We start from the raw sequence: 16,619 nt of genomic DNA, 5'->3' as shown, positions 1-16,619 counted from the left end.
TGTTGTCTGACTTCTACTCGTGTTCCTTTCCAATACAGCAGGGGTAATAGCAAACTTTTCTGTAAAGGCCCATGTAGTAAATACTTCTAGCTTTGTTAGAGCAACTCAATTTTGCTGTAGTAGCAGGAAGGCAGCCATAGACAGTGTGTAAGTAAATGGGCATGACTGTGTTTCAATAAAACTTTATTTACAAAAGCAGGCTGGATTTGGCCATGGTGATAGTTTCTTGACCCCTTAACTACACAATCCGGGTTCTCCACTGGAAGAATACTTCTCTATTACTTCTAAAACTTGATTAGTCATCAAAATCCTCATGGGGTCACCAGGGACCTTAACATTTTAGAGTGGTCTTTCTGACGACCCGTAGAGAGCATGCTGGTTGCAAAACCCAATCAGAGCTCAGCATAATCAATGAGGCTTTTGATCATTTAAAGCCTTGATTCAAACACCATCTCCACGCTTAGTGTTGTGAACTCTTGATGGAAATGTTGAACCTAGAGGGGTTCCAGTTTTGCGAAATGAATTAACAAAGTCAATTTATTTGGCTTTAAAAATATGCTCAGCTTTAAAAATAAATCCCCCCCCCCTTTAAAAGGGATACCATTTATTGAGTCAGGACTCACAAAGATTGATACAATTAGCTGTTAACTTCCCATCCTTGCCTAGAATACCATGCTCTCTTACCAACAGCCAGGTTTCACATGTAATATGTTATATTCCAACTGAGAAGTCTGGATTGACTCAATGAGTTTACGATTTAGAATAAACCTGGGATGGGGATCTGATTAGAAACATGCAGAACTCGAAGGGATGTGGAAATCAAGGAATAATTTCCCTCTTACCACTAGAACCTTTAAATGGGCATGAGGCAAGGCGTGCCTATAGGTAGATAACTAGTGCGATGATGACAACTACAGCAACAGTTCCTGACTGGCTTCTTGTTTCCATCTCTCTTCCTGTAACACTTGCCCATCCTCACAGTGACTTCCAGTTTCCTTTCTAAAACACAGATGTGACCAAGCAGCTTTCTTGCTAGACAAACTTAGATGGCTCCACAATGTGAAAACAGCTCGTTCTTTACCTGACATGCAAACTCCCTTTTTAGGCTCAGATTCCCCTGATGTCTCAGACTGCTCACGTTTGTTCAAACCTATGAGAAACTTCCATATTTCTGTGCATTGGCTAATGCCTAGAAGGAATCACAATTTGCTATTTTGACCTTTCAAGGTACGTGTCAGAAGGCATCTCCCTGGTAAAGCCTTTCTCAATGCCTTCAGTTGGAATAAATTGCTTCTTTCTCTCCCCTTCCTGAGCACTTAATTCATGTTGCTTAAAGCACTTACAGTGTTCACTGTATTGAAATTATTTGCACATATGTCTATTTCCTCTACTATACTGCAATTCTTTAAGGGCAGGGACTATGTCTTAAGAATGTATTTCTCTGTTCCATGCTTCACCCAGTATACTACCTGGGATAAAAAGAAACTCAGGATGAATATGTGCAAAAAGAATGAAAGAAGGAATATTGTTTACATCCCACTTTGGCATCACAGTGCTGGCCTGATTCCCCTAACTCTGGAATCCAGAGGACAGCAAATCCATCACCGTACTCTCCTCCAAGTTGCGGTTGCTGGAGGTTCTGAAATTGCTTAGTATGCCTCTGGTCACAGTCTAAACTCATGGAAACTATTAACCTATTTTCTCCCCATTTTGAAGTGGTGAAATTAAAATAGCAGAAGAACATAAGATGAGAGTCTGGAGATGACGATGGTCTCGACAATGAAGGCCCTGGTTCTTTTCTACCCTGGTGATCTGAGCTAATGTGGCTGGAAACTGTCTTCCCAGGGTTTGTGTTTTGCTCTTCTGTGGGTTTTAACTTTTTTTTTCTTTTTTTTAAAGCCAACCCTGTAATGGAGTTGAACAAACGAGAAAATGCTTGACCAGAAAATATTTTTGTTTGCATTGAGGCTTGGCTGCAAGATTCAAGCCCATTTACTCAAAACCAGCAGCAGCATATAAGGTAGAGTCAGTTTCTAAGGAAAGACTTTATGGTCCATGTTTAAAAAACAGGTAATCTGAACATTTCTGCTACAAAGGAAGAACAGTGTAAAATATACCTAAAGTGAGACTATTGTAAAATGCCCCTAAATCAGAAAATAAAGGCTCCAAGAATGCATCTGACTAGAAGCTTGGACTAGCAAATGGTTGAGGAGGACATGTGAATCTTCTTGAGCCAGTTCTCTTTACTTCTCCTTTCAGTCTTCAACTGGCCCACTAGGACCCTTAGGCATATCTGCTCCTAAAGAAAGGATAAAGACTCTTAAAATGTCTGGGAGGAGGGCTCTGGGAGTTCCTCTAGTCCAGGCCTCTGATTTCCCAGGTGAGAAAACAGACCTGGAAGACTGATACAGCTGGGACCTGAGTCATGGAGATGATTAGGGGCAGAGGATGGGTTGGTACCCCAGTTTCCTGCCTCCCAATAATTCAGATAGGTATCTGATGAATTCATTATGTAGCCATAGAGAGACAAAGTTGCCTGATGAAGAATATGAATTGTCCCTCTGGATTTGTCAACATCTACTGTATGACCTTAGGTAAATGATTTCTTCTCTCTAGACCTTGGTTTTCTCACCTGTAAAACAATGATTAATTCCAACTCTGCAATTTTGTTACTCCGTGATATATCAGTATTAACAGAAACAGGTAAAGGTCAATGTTTCCATTACTAGAGATATACTAAAAACAACTGGACAACCCTTCACCTAAGGCTTGAAATGAGGGTTCATGTGTTAGAAATCTGGACTATCTAAACTTTACTTTACCTTACCACTTGGAATTCCAGAAATTGCTAGTGGTAGAATTTTAAGCACGATAGAGAAAGATCTTTGTGTCTTTTTATAGAAGGTTATTTTAAAGCCAGACTAAAAGATACACTCTTTATATATAAACATGAGGCTTTTCTAAAGTAGGTTAAAATGAAACGGTTAATAAATAAAATAGTATTTAAGAAAATAGAAAAAGAAATAACAAGTCTTCAAGCAAACAAGTGGAAGCAGGGTGTCTCTAAGTATATCTACTCCAATTACATCTTGTATGTGAAGCAGGGGTGCCAAGTTTGACAGACGGGAATTAGGAAGGAAGAGGACACTCCAGCATAAGAACCTTCAAAATCAGTAGAGTGCTTCACGGCCTGGCTCTGAACCCATCTCTTCTGGGACCCCACCCGTGGAGCCCACCTTCCAGCTGCCACACTGAGCTCTCTGCCACATCTTTAATAAGCTGTGTTCTTTTACAAACCCAGACTACCTCACATCCTTCTTTGTCTAGAGAAGACCTACTCATTCTTAAAAGTTAAGCTCAAACTTAACCTCTTCTGCAAAACCTTTCGTAATTCTTCCTTTGCTATACTCCAAGCAAAATAAGTCACTTCTTCCACTCCCATAGGATTGTATGATGCTTCTATGACACCGAATATTATAATGTCCTTGATTTAAAGGTTTATGTCAACCTCCGTGACCAAACAGTGGCACCCTGCTCTCCCCGTCTGGAGCTATAGTCATAGGTTGAGTTTGCTAGGAATCAGATTCTGAAACAGAGTTTTGCACTAAAGAAGTTATTGAAGAGTGGCTTTGAGCTCATGCCTGTGGGTGAGAACAGGAAGCATCTGGATAGAGGGAGGAATTGAACTATGATTCAGTTATAACAAAGGCTTCTGATGGTTTCACGGAGAACTCTGGAGTTAGGATGGCTCTGCAGAATTGTCTTTCCTTGAAGCTAGTGGGTAGGGCTTTTATATCCCTACATCTGCCAGCCAATGGATACGGGCTGCTTGCAAGGAAGAAGAGAGGGACTCAGCTGTGAACCATCAGCAGCCAACAATCCCAGCCAGTGGGGGAGTGAGAGCCTCAGTTCTGAAGGGCGTCTGGGCAGTGCAATACAGCATCCACAACAGTAAGCATCCTTGCCCAGGACCTCCATGGTCCATGACACACATTAGGCAACAAGTAACCAGGTGTGAAACACCTTCTAGATTAAGCTGAATGAAGAGTCTAGATTTTACGCTTTTTAAAAATCCTAGGCCCTGTTTGAAGATTTTTAAAGATTCTTTGAAAATGTTTTAAGCAGTTACTTCATTGAGAGTGTGGTTAACAAGAGATGTTAAGAGTAGCATAAAAACCAAGAAATTATTTAACTGCTAAAAGGCACAGCTTATAAACTTTTCTGAAATGATGGCAATACAATTGTGATTAAAAACAAAAATTTAAGTGAAAGTAAAAATAAAATCACCAACAAATCTTGTACACAAAACTCCCAAATGCAACTGTTTTTAAATTAGAGATACAATCTGGTTGTATCTTTTCTATCCTTGGATATTGTATAAATAACTTCTCTAATTCACAGTCAGAAGAGCTGGAAGAATCATCTGAATCTAAATGAAGCATACAGGTAACAGAAGCATTGACTACTAGTTAGATGATGGAGAAAATAATATTTCTAAAATTTATATATTACTTAGGTGTATGTGTATTCACTGTTGAAGATTTTAAATCAAGAGCCAAATATTTGAAGACTTGGAAGACTATAAAGTATTGCCATTTAGAAATGTTAAAATTTTCATTTCATAAAATTAAAATGTGATCTTATGTTCAGTCTTTATTTATTTATTTATTTTTAGGTACCAAAGCAATACTGGAACAGAAAAGACTCTTGGAAAGATTAAGGGTGACATCTCATGTTCTACATACAGTTTTGGTCTTGTTGAGCTAAGAATAAAAGAAAAAAAAAAGGAGAGTTAGAAAATATGAGACTTTTAAAAGTCTTTACAGATTATTCTGGTCCAGAAGTTTTCAACTTCCCTCACTTGCCTCCCTCTTCCATAATCCTTTGTTCAGGGAAACAATTTATCAAAGAAGCACATCCAAAAGAGTCCAAAATCACTTCTGGATGAAGAACAGGAAAGGATGGAGCCTATGGGGAATCCATATAGTACAGTTTAAAACCCATCCGTCTGGTCCAACTACCAGATTCAAGAAACTAAGGTGCAGAGAGGGAAAACTACTAGTGGAAGATTTGGAATTAGAGTATAGGTCTAATTCTCCATCCAGTGGATAACCCCACTGCTATACCACAGTATACCTAGTCCATATTTCAGTAGACATACTCCACATTACAAATATAAGGCTGACGACCTGCAAGCTACATGCATATAAATAAAGAGAGGAAACATGTTGAGATCTTAAGATAGTTCGTCTACTGTCAATTTTATTGGCTCCCATGGGTTAAGACAGAAAATTCATTGTTGGATCCCTAGCATCTACAACAGTATCCTTGCATAAAATTGATTCTCCACAAATATTGGTTTCATCATGAATAAACTCTGGATACTTGACATAAAATAAAATTATTCTATTTAATCATGCAAAACAAGTCTCTAGTGCAAAGCTTCTCAACCGGCAGGCTAAGACACAGTGTGCCTCAAATGGGCCCCAGGAGTACCATATTTGGGAGGGTCAGAAGGGGCCAGAGATTCCATAGTCCCTGAGCAGTCACCTTGGGCCAAGAGAAGCCTCATCTACTCACGCCAGTGTGCTGAATGAATGCCATCACTTTCTACATGAATCGTGATGTGAAAAAAGTTGGGAAGCACAGCCTAAGTGTAGGTGTTCCCAACAGAATAGCAATGCGGTACAGTAAGAAGAGAACAGGGCTATGACTCAGCAAGCTCCATTGAAATGCCACTGACATTATTTAAACTCAAATAATTGTATTACATACTTTAATTCTGGAATACAAACTTACTCTTGATTCTGGTAATCAAGGCTTCCCAGGTAATGACAGTACTTCTGGGTTTCCTTCACAAATGAAGACATCATTTTATCTTGGTAATTTTCCTAATAAGCCTGCAGTACAAAACTGCCCAACAGCTCTGCCTCCCAGTGAGGCACGCGTTACTTATTGAAAGTTCTTGTGCACTTTCCAAATGTCCTTTGCCTATATCTGTATCTTAATCTAAATCTATACTGTATTTATATATAATATGTGTTTCAAAACAGACTGAAAATAACAATGGTAAGCCTAGTGATACCCCATCCCTATGACTGTGATTTTCCAATTAGAATAAAAATTCCTACTCTGTAGATGAGAATTCTGATTTTTCAAAACAGGAAAAATTTTGAGTCAATTTATCAAATGGCATCAAAACCTCAGATGTCTTCTCTTTTGATGTCATTACCGCCACACAAAAAATGACAACTATGAAACATGTAACTGAAAATTCAGTAAAAGGACTTCAACATTCTTATTTTTGTCACTTCTGTTACTCTTTTTGAGCACAACTCTTTGCATCCAACGCCTGTGTTACCTCAGCTTTCTCATAAATACCCTTTAAAAAAACTTTTCACATGATTTTCTGATGAGCAGAGCTGCCTCCCCACATAATTTAACATTGCAGGAAGCCTAAAGAGTGGGACAAAACATTTAACATCCTGGCAGGTATGGCTGAAGAGAGAACAGACGCACACCATGCCTGCCCTCGGAGGTTCCCACCATGGTAGGAGAGGTAGACACTTCTGTAAATAACTGACTAGAGGCGAAGGGGACAACAAATTGCTGTTATAGAGGAATGAGTAATGTGTGATGGGAACACAAAGAAGAGAGTAATTACTTATAAATGGTGAGGGAGCAGGCAATGTGGTGGTGATGTACGATTCTGGGAATCTATTCTAAGTGGGATTTGAGTTGGCTCTTGAAAAAAAAACCCACATTATAACACTTTTTGGAATTAATGTTGCGTTATGACAAAAGTCTTCATTATATAAGTCCCAGATATGCCTACACTGAGACAAAATTCATTTCACAGGAAGAATATTGTAACAAAATCAGTGTATTGGGCAGCATTGGTAAAAGGGAACTCAGCGTTGCTAGAGATGTGTGTCTTTGTGTTAAACTAACTCAAACAAAACATGTGTGACTATTAACATAGAATTTGGGGAAAACAATTCTTATAAGATTTTCTGTTTATATTTGAACTAAATAAACTGGAGTTAAAATTAAGAAATGTGTCTTAAAACTGCAAGGGAAAAAACCCACAGAAAGGACACAAACATCAAGGCAATTAGATCATTTTATTCAATTTTGCCATGAGCCACAAATCACATTCTTCACAAAGTAAATAATGCCCTCCTGTTTATTCTGAAGCACTTAGGTTGGGCTTACAATCTGAGCTTTAGCGAATTAAAAAAAGAATCGCCATTAAAGGACATTTAGTTTGTCTATACCTTCAGGCCCAGAGAGGTGCTATTTTACCTTAAAATGTGTAGCCCTTGTGGAATGCTAGTTCGTTCAAAACAGAAACAGTTATCTTGAACGTCTCCTAACCCTTGAGAAAAATGATGGGGGAGCTGGGACTTGATGGGCGTGTCAGACCTTTATGCCAGGAGCAAAATTAAAAGATCACAGCACTCCACTGAGATTATTGTGAGAGGGGAAAAAAAGAGTAGAATTCCTTTCCTTCCAAGCTAAGTCAGATCATAGATTTCCCTTTACAACATCATTAAGGTACAGTCTGTTGGGACTTGTTAACTCAGGAACCAGAGAAGAGTCTGTGTTATGTGAGGTAAGAGAATTACTGGTAGATTTAAGAGACCTGGGTTTGAAATCTAGGCAATTTTCCTGACCTCTTAGATCTTTTGTTTCCTCATCTAGTATAGAAGAATGAAAATATTTACACGGCAGTGTTGTAAGGACTAAATGAGATCACATATATGAAAACAAGTACACAGTGCCTGGCTGTATAATAAATGTTAGTTTTGTGTAATTCTTACATATTCTAGGAGAGTAGAACATATATTGAATTAATTTGACATTCCTTGATCGTTAAATTATTATATGTAAGCACTACATTTCTAATTTTTTTTGTTTCACTATCAAATCTCTTATATTTTACATCTCTACTTAAAGAAATGGATTATTGAAGGAATTCTGTTCATGATACTCTGGGACAACTGAATTACATAATAACATAAAATGGGCTTCTGGATTTCTAAGAGGTTTCCCCCCTATTTCCATGAGAATTTTGTGGAAAAGGTGTTCTTCCTTTTATGTAAAATTATTATACCTCAAACCCTTAAATATCTTAGTTCTTCATAAAAGCAATTTACATCATTTTATACTCTTAAAACAAAAACTGACACTTTGCTTTTGTAGTTTTTAAAGTTTAGTAACTGTACACAACCAGGACCTCATTTGATCTCCACAACAGTCAGTAGAATGGTAGAATTCCTATCCCTGTTATGTTCCATGTGCCTATAAATGTGGTTGGATTTGAAACGCTATGTCTTTTAAGTCCAAAGACAAAGTTGTTCATTCTTCTACTTCACACTGTTCTCCAATTAACAGATTTTTCCTATCTCTTGCTATCTGGTTCCCTTTAATGGCAATTACATTGAATGGAGATATTAACCTTCAGCAAACTGCTGTGCTATAGCCTTTCACAAATACACAGTTTGCTTGAACTTGAAAAAAATTATTAAAATCATCTTGCCCAACTCTCTCGCCTTATATACTAGGACACTGCATTCAGGGAAGTTGATTGCCTAATGTTGTAAACTAGTGAAAGAGCTGAGCACTACATAGAAATCAAGGTTTCTAACCAATTACCTTGGCTTCTAGGTAGTGCTCTTTCCAAACCCCATACTAAATCCTTTTTGGAGCACCAGAACTTCTTTTTGGTGTTCCAGCCCTTGTTAATGATAAGAATATGACAACTCTTGTTGATTAGTTATTGATAATTATTTACATGACCAATGGAAAATCATTAGGTGGAGTATATTACATTACTTGGGTTTTTGTCACTGTCAAAACAAGGCTGTCTCACACTGTTAAGTATAGAGGTTCTCTGGCCAGTAACTCAGAGGGGCTAATCCTAAACTCAGCATCATGGCATGATGTATTAGGTCCAGCTCTTATAATGCCTGCTATTTGCAACTTGTAAACAGAGGTTATTAATAGACATTCAGACCCGTTTCACTGAGGCAGACACTTTGCAGAGTAGCTAGAATATCACGGCATCTTGAACAAAATTCCATAATCTGAGTGTCAATTTTCTCATCCATAGAATGAGATATAATTATCCTGTCCTGTCTACCTCCCAGAATTGTGATAATTAAATGAGATGAGAAATGTAAGACGCACTCTTTAAGAACATAAAGAGATGTAAAAGTATTGTCATAAAGTTCTTTTCTCTGGGTAAAATTACTGTTCCACGTGGGAACAGAACCTAATTATTAGTTCTTCAGTTTCTGACTAATCAACTGAGAGGTTACTTTGCATTACTCTTATTACTGGAGAGAAGAAAATATGATCTGTACACACAGACATCCACAATACTATGTATATTGAGTTTGAGAAAATACAGTGTGTTTTTTTCCTTTCATTTTTGTTGTTTTGTTTTCAACAGATATTTTTCTTATTATAATTTTACATACTTGGAACACCTAATAAGTGATGGACCAATTACATATCAGGCATTTAGGATGTACACAGAGAAGCCTCATGGAACATGTAGTTTACTGCAGATACACCTGGCAGGGTCCCTAACTAAACCCCTGATACCTGTGCCTGTGAGGCACCATCTTAATCACCCTCAATCATGTTCTCTTCAATTTAGAGTAGACAGGAGGTGCTGATGGGGAAAATGACTTATCTCTGGGTCCAATACTAAGCCCAGCACTATTTGAAACTGGAATTGTTGAAATAGATGTTTATGGAAATCCCACATGGTACATTGATGAAGAGAAATGACCCTAAGCCAAGGGCTGTGCTCTAGTCTTGCAAAGCCTAGCCACTGGCAGGGAGGCATGTGCAAAGCATTTGCTTCTCTGGGCCTAAACTCCTTCACCTCTAAAATAAGAGACTTAAGTTAATAGACCTCTTGGTCCCTCGAAACTCCATGATTGCTTTGAGGCTGAACAAAACTTTCAATAGGGCAGGGCTCATTGTCTTGTCCACTGCTTCACCCCTAGTTCACTGAAAAATGACTGGCACGTAGAAGGAACAGAATAAATATTTTATTAAGTCAGTAAATGAATGATTGGGAATGAATACTCCCAAGAGTCATCCAATAGCACTTATTCCCATAGACAGACCTGAAATTCCATCACCATCCTCAGATGGCCTTCCATCACCACACTATGTAAGCAGTCCCCTCTCCTGAGCCAGACTCTAGCTCATGACCCTATTGCTTTCTTCACAGTCCTTATTACTATTTGATATCATCTCCTGGATTTAGTTGCTGACATACTTAGTGCTTATCTCCCCAGCAGCCTGAGACACGAATGCATTCACAGCCTTTGGAGCAGTACTTAACATATAACAGGCACTTCATAAGTATTTGTTGAATGAAAAAAGTAAATGACACTTAACTACCTAAGGTCTCTTCCAATTCTTGGGTTTTTTGGTTCTACCTCAGCAGCAGTATGTTTCTCAGAAAAATCAGTGCTACAAACTTTGCTAAGAATATAAATGATCTGAAGTTAATCATACAACACAGTCAGTAGGACAACACTCTTTTTACTTATTGTATCTGTCTACCATGGGTAACTGACCCATCCAGGGGCAAAATCTAAAACTGGGGTTTCAGTGATGATGTTTTCAGCCCCATGTATACATAGCAATGACTGCCTGCCTGTGCATTTCAGATCAGAATTAAATCTATTGTGAATCATCCATTAGAATCAAGAACTGCAAGCAGAGACTAGAAATGTTCCCAATACCATTCTGCTCACGTGTTGGTTCCCTTCAGAACTGCCTGAAACTCAGCTCTGCCAAGATGTTTATCTTCTACCTGGCTTTATGAATTGCAATTACTTCCTAAATTATAACAAGCCGTAAGTGGTCTGAGCCAAACAACTAGGGTCACAGAAGGTCTCTCCTTGTACTTCTGGGGATGACAGAAAAGCTTGTTTGAACCAAACTTGATCCTCTTTCAAAAGAAAGAAAACTTTAAGCCTTTAACTCCTGGGAGTGGCAAAGAGAACAGCCAGAGGGCCATGAGCTAACTTCGATTCTCTAGAGATCAGTCTAACAGATTTGGCAATGATTTGGCTTCTGGTGAAAACAAGCCCTTCTAATTATAATTCTGCCTGTGGAAGACAAAAGACAGCACCATCACTTAGAAAGACCATGATGACATGGCAACATCATGGCTGTGACTGTGTAGTTTCCTTCTGAGCAGATCACTGTCAATGTATATGTCAAACACTGGGCTCTGGCACCTATTTATGAAGACGTGACCTGAAGAGTACAAAGTGAAGCCGGTGAAGTGCTTTCCTTTCCTTCAACTGTATCTTGGCTGTAATATTTTCTGACACGAGAAATAAAATAATTCCATGTTTTGGTTCCTCTCTCTACCCTCACTGTGCCGAAAGTGGTTTACATTAAGTAGTTAAGAAAGGCAGAAACAACTAATATAGGGTTTTCCATTCTGTAACTACTGAAGAACAAAGGGGACAGAAAATACAGATGTTTTCTCTTTGCTGCTAAAAAAGCGTGGTGGACTAACTCTTTCAGTGTCTCTGGAATGCAAATTTTCTTTCACAGTTTAGCAGTCTTTTTTGGATTTCAGCACAGTGAACTAACACTTTCCTGGATTCCAAGACCTCCAGAGAACCAGATGGATGAGAGGAATTGGGAAAAAAAGAACCCACGCTACTTGAAAAAGGTATGAATTTCTCACTCTGCATCTAGCCAAAAGCTCTGAAAATTAGAAGAGTGAAATCACTTTGGGTTTGTTCAAATGCATGCCATCCTAGAGTTGTTTGTGGTGGGGTAAAAAAAAAATCTAAAATGATTTGATGGTTTAGAGTCTGCGTTCAGTTTAAACTAGGAAGCAAACTTTAACAGAGATGATATGTTTACTATCAAAGGCAGGAAAGGATGTGGATGGAGATTACACAAGAGCATCATCCAATATGCCTGTGCTCTAAAGCCAGTCACTACTCCCCAGTGCCGAACTTTTTAACTTAACACTCAAGGCCCTTCAGGATATTGTCTTCCCTTCCCTTTCCAGGAACCTACCCCACCATTCCCCCAGCACAGTCTTTAATCTGTCAATACAAACTTTTTAACACTTCACACGCCTTGTTCTTGCATGATTTTACATCCACTGTTGCCTCTGCCTTGAACATTTCTTAACAAGTTAGATGGCTCAGATTTTATGACCCAGGGCATGTGAATGCAACCTTCCTTACTAATCATTTCCCTACTCTTCTGTTCTTTCACAGCACTGTGCATACCTTCATTATAGCACAGACCCTGTGTAGAGTGTCATCTGTCTATATGCTATGACACAGTGTACTTTCCAAAGATGGGACATCAACACATATCTCATCCCATATACTCCTCTTCTAGTGTGACCCTGACAGTCCATCAGGCAGAGATGGATGCTTGGGAGGACATTTGTAACTGCCTGGCCAATGGAATGTGGTAGAAGTGATGCTGTATGACTCCCAGTGCTACTCATAAAATGAGAGATGGTTTTCTTTTGAGACACATACCTTTGAAGCCCTGAGTTGTCATGTTAGAAGTTGAGCTACCCGGAAGCTGCCACGCTGAAGAGACTACACGCAGATAGAGGGAGATGCCTGAAGAACCCCAGTTGTTCTAGAACAGGTACTCAAGTATTCCCAGGCTGGGCACCAGACGTATAGGTGAAGAAGTCTTTGGGAGAACTCAGATCCAGGAATCTCATGAGGGACCCCAAGCCAGAATTGCTCAGTTGAGATGCTATCAAATGCCTGACCCACCAAAAGTGAGAGATAATAAATGTTGATTGTTCTCTTCAGCTACTAAGTTTTGGAGTGGTTAGGCATGTAGCCATAGTAACTGAAATATAAGCACAGTTTCCATATTTGATTACGAGCTCTTCCAATATAACAATTAAAAATGTATGTTTCTACCGTGAAAGAGGGTGAATGAAATATGGAAGAGATTGTTTGTTGAAGAAATACTTGAATGAATAAATATTAACTTTTGGACATGGCCATATAAATTAATATCCTGTAACTTGATGAGGCCAGTTAGGTTTATTCAGCTAGGGCATTCTGAGTAACAATAATGCCCAAACCATATAAATGTAAAATAGATCTTCCTCTTCCATACGGGGGGATAATGTGTTTTTCAAATTTGGCAAGCTATTGTTTATTCCCAGTAATAGCCTGAGAATAAACTGGTACAGAACTATATGTATAGAGATCTTTTTCTTCAAAAGCTTCCAGTACTATTCTTAACATCTCTACATGTGAAAAGATAACAACTTTCTCTTAGTGTTGGCATCAGTTAATAAAGACAAATTACCTATTTAATTGTACTGTCAAAAAAATTAAGGGGCTACAACTTCACATACAACATGCAGTAACATCAAAGTGAGAAGGACCTTAGGGACCATCTGCCCCAGTCAATCTGTCTGATCCATAAATCCCCTCTGTAACATCCTCAGTCAGTCAATCAACACTTGTCCAGTCCCTGGGACTGCTTGTGCCATGTCCAGTCACAGCAGACTGTCTCAGAAGGTGTCCATTCTACCAGTAGGTCTAATTGTTAGAATATTCTTTACTATATCAATTTACATACCTGTCACCTCATTAGCCCTATTTCCGCCCTCTCAGGACAAGTCTGTTGCTTTTTCTATATAACAGCCCTAAAGAATACTAAAAAAAATTGTCCCTCCTCTTAGCATTCTCTTTATTGGGATAAACACCTGGATTCCTTCAACAATTACTTAAGGGACATGACTTCTTTCATCTTATCCTCTTGACCATCCTCTTCTGCACCAGTTCCCTTCAATGTGTGGGCCCCAGGAATAAACACATCACTCTAGGAACTACTGTTTCCCCTCTTCTACACACTCCTATTTATATGAGTGCTGCTGAAGGTGCATTTACTTTGATGTGGTCTTATTTATTATTATTGATCTTGGGGTCAAATTGTCTCCCTTACAAGTCTTTTTTTTTCTTTTTTTTGACATGAATGTCTGTCAAATTAAATGATCCTCATATGTACTTGGCGAGTTAATTTTTAAAGCTGAGAATAAGATTTGACTTTTGTCTCTCTTATATTTTACCTTGTTGGATCTGGGTTACTGTTCCAGATAATAAAAATTTTAGTAATATTAATGATCATATTTTACGTATTTTCCTCCCATCTTTTACCTCAAACCAGTAAGTTCAAGTTAGATATATTTCAAGAGCTACAATTCTGCTACTATTAAAAGATGTTTGACAGCAAAATCAGTATAAATTTCCCTCTTCCTGCATCCCATGAGGCACCAAGTTCTACTATTGTGCCTACTAAATATGTAAATTCATCAATTATTCTCTTTCTCTACCATATTATTCTATCATCTCTCACTTAGGTATAATCACAGTAGCCTCCTAATTGGCCTCTCAGCCTCCCTGTTTCTGTCTACTCCAATCTGCCACCATATTGATTTGTTTACAACACAATAGCACGGACTCATCAGACAGCTTTAAAAACTAAAGATTCCCGGACCACTCCCAGACCTATTTCATCGTTATCTCTGGGGTCGGGGCTCAGACATCCATAACTTTTAAGAAGTTCTATGATTGTGCCAGAGCTTCCCGATCTTTGAAGACTGTCTGAAATGTGAGTTTTTATAAAGCAAAAAGGAACTGATGATGCATCTAAACAAATTTATTGTGGGTATCTGGAGAAGAGTTTTGTCAAGGATTTAGATTCCTTTCAACGACCTCCTAGGAAACTGAGGTGGCCTCAGAGGAAACCCGAGGAAGCAAGGAGAAAGGAGATGGGAACTAACGTTTGCAGCGCTAGATACCTACTTCCTTACTAAGCACTGGACTAGGCTTTTTCATGGGTATTATCCCGTTTAATTCTTAAAACAATGCCACTGATAAAATACTATCATTATTTTAGAGGAGAAAAAACTCAAGTTTATATTTTTAATCCATATGTACCTGAAGTCACAAATTGGAACACAGGAATTAAATGTGGGTCTGCCTGACTCCTATCTACAAGGCCTAGGGATTAATAAATACAAAAATATCTTAAGCAAAGGAGAAACACTGCATGTTGTATGGACACATACAATGATGAATTTATACATTTCAAAGTGGTCTATAGGCTTTAATTAAAGATCACATCTCTGTGAGAAAAATCTAGAGTCAGGAAACAGAATACTAGTCCTGGAAATGTCCTGAATTTGCCATGGTATGCCTTGATAGTTGTTGTTCTATAGCTGCTCTTCCCATCTTTCTTTAGAACCTCCAAATTTTAGCTAGGTACACAGCTGTCCTGAATAAATATTACATTTTTCAGCCTTCCCTGCAGGTAAGTTTGGCTAGGGACTTGAAGGTGGAATTGAAGTGTCCTCAGAGGGAAGGGGTCTGGTCTCAGTCCACTGGGATGCAGGAGCTGCCATCTTGGGCCCCTCAGTAGGCGCCACAAGCTGAGTAAGGCTGAGGAAACCAGCAGGAGACTGGGTCCTTGCCTACCACTGTCCTGGATCTCTACTTCCTTCCATAGAGAGAAATCAACACTGTTTTGTTTCACCACTGATTTCTGTCACTCCAGCTGAACCTAATTCTACTGAATACACTTGTTTTGTGATGTTCAGTCATCCCCCTTCTTTGTGTTTCAGTTTTCTCATTTATGTTAGAAAAAGGTTGGACTAGATGACACCTAAGGTCTATATCACATTCTCTATGACTGAATGACATGCCCTATAGAAAAGATTCCAAATTGAAATCAGGCTCTCAAAGAGATATCTGCACTTCCATGTGCACTGCACTATTCACAATAGACCATGTATGGAAACAATCCAAGTGTCTCCTGACAGACAAATGGATAAAGAAAATATGGCATACACACACACTGGAATATTACGCAGCCTTAAAAAAGAAGGAAATCCTTCTATTCACAACAATATGGATAAACCTGGAGGACATTATACTAAGTGAAATTAATCAGTCACAGAAGGACCAATACTGCATGACTCCACTTACACGAGATATCTAAAATAGTCAAATCACGGAAGCAGAGAATACAATAGTGGTTGCCAGAAGCTGGGAAGAAAGGGAAATAGGAAGTGCTTATTGAATGGGTATAAAGTTTCAGTTTTGCTAGTAAATTCTAGAGATCAGCTCTACAACATAAATGCCTATAGTTAATAATATGGTGTTGTGCACTTTGAAATTTGTTAGGAGGTCAGATCACAGGTTAAATGTTCTTGCCACGAAAACCAAAGCAAAACAAAAGGGACACAAGAAAACTCTGGATGTTGTTGGATATATCTATTATCTTGATTGTGGTGATGGTATCATGGGTGTTTGCATTGTCCAAACATCAAATTCTACATTAAATATGTGCAGTTCTTTGTATATCAATTATACTTCATAAAGCTGTTAATGGAAAGAAAGTCCTAATGTTCTAAAAAAAATTCTTACCTCCAGCAGCTTGACACCTGACCTGCTAGTGATTGGCCCTTCAAAATCCATAAGAGGGCTATGTCAGTATCAGTGGAAGCTACTGGAAGAGAGGAATCCACCCCAGTGCAGAATGCCAGTATAAACAGTTATCAAGCAATT

At 38.6% G+C, this 16,619-nt stretch overlaps 1 protein-coding gene across 6 annotated transcripts in view; it reads right to left on the bottom strand.

The window, feature by feature from the left end:
- The window catches only part of LPP (LIM domain containing preferred translocation partner in lipoma), a 688,691-nt gene that overhangs the window by 12,743 nt on the left and 659,329 nt on the right, over nt 1-16,619 (bottom strand). The window lies entirely within an intron of this gene.

Source organism: Mesoplodon densirostris, chromosome 5 (assembly GCF_025265405.1).
Source record: "Mesoplodon densirostris isolate mMesDen1 chromosome 5, mMesDen1 primary haplotype, whole genome shotgun sequence".
Taxonomy (NCBI): Eukaryota; Metazoa; Chordata; class Mammalia; order Artiodactyla; family Ziphiidae; genus Mesoplodon; species Mesoplodon densirostris.
The sequence above is the reverse complement of the archived record's forward strand: the minus strand, read 5'-3'. Positions and strand labels throughout refer to the sequence as shown.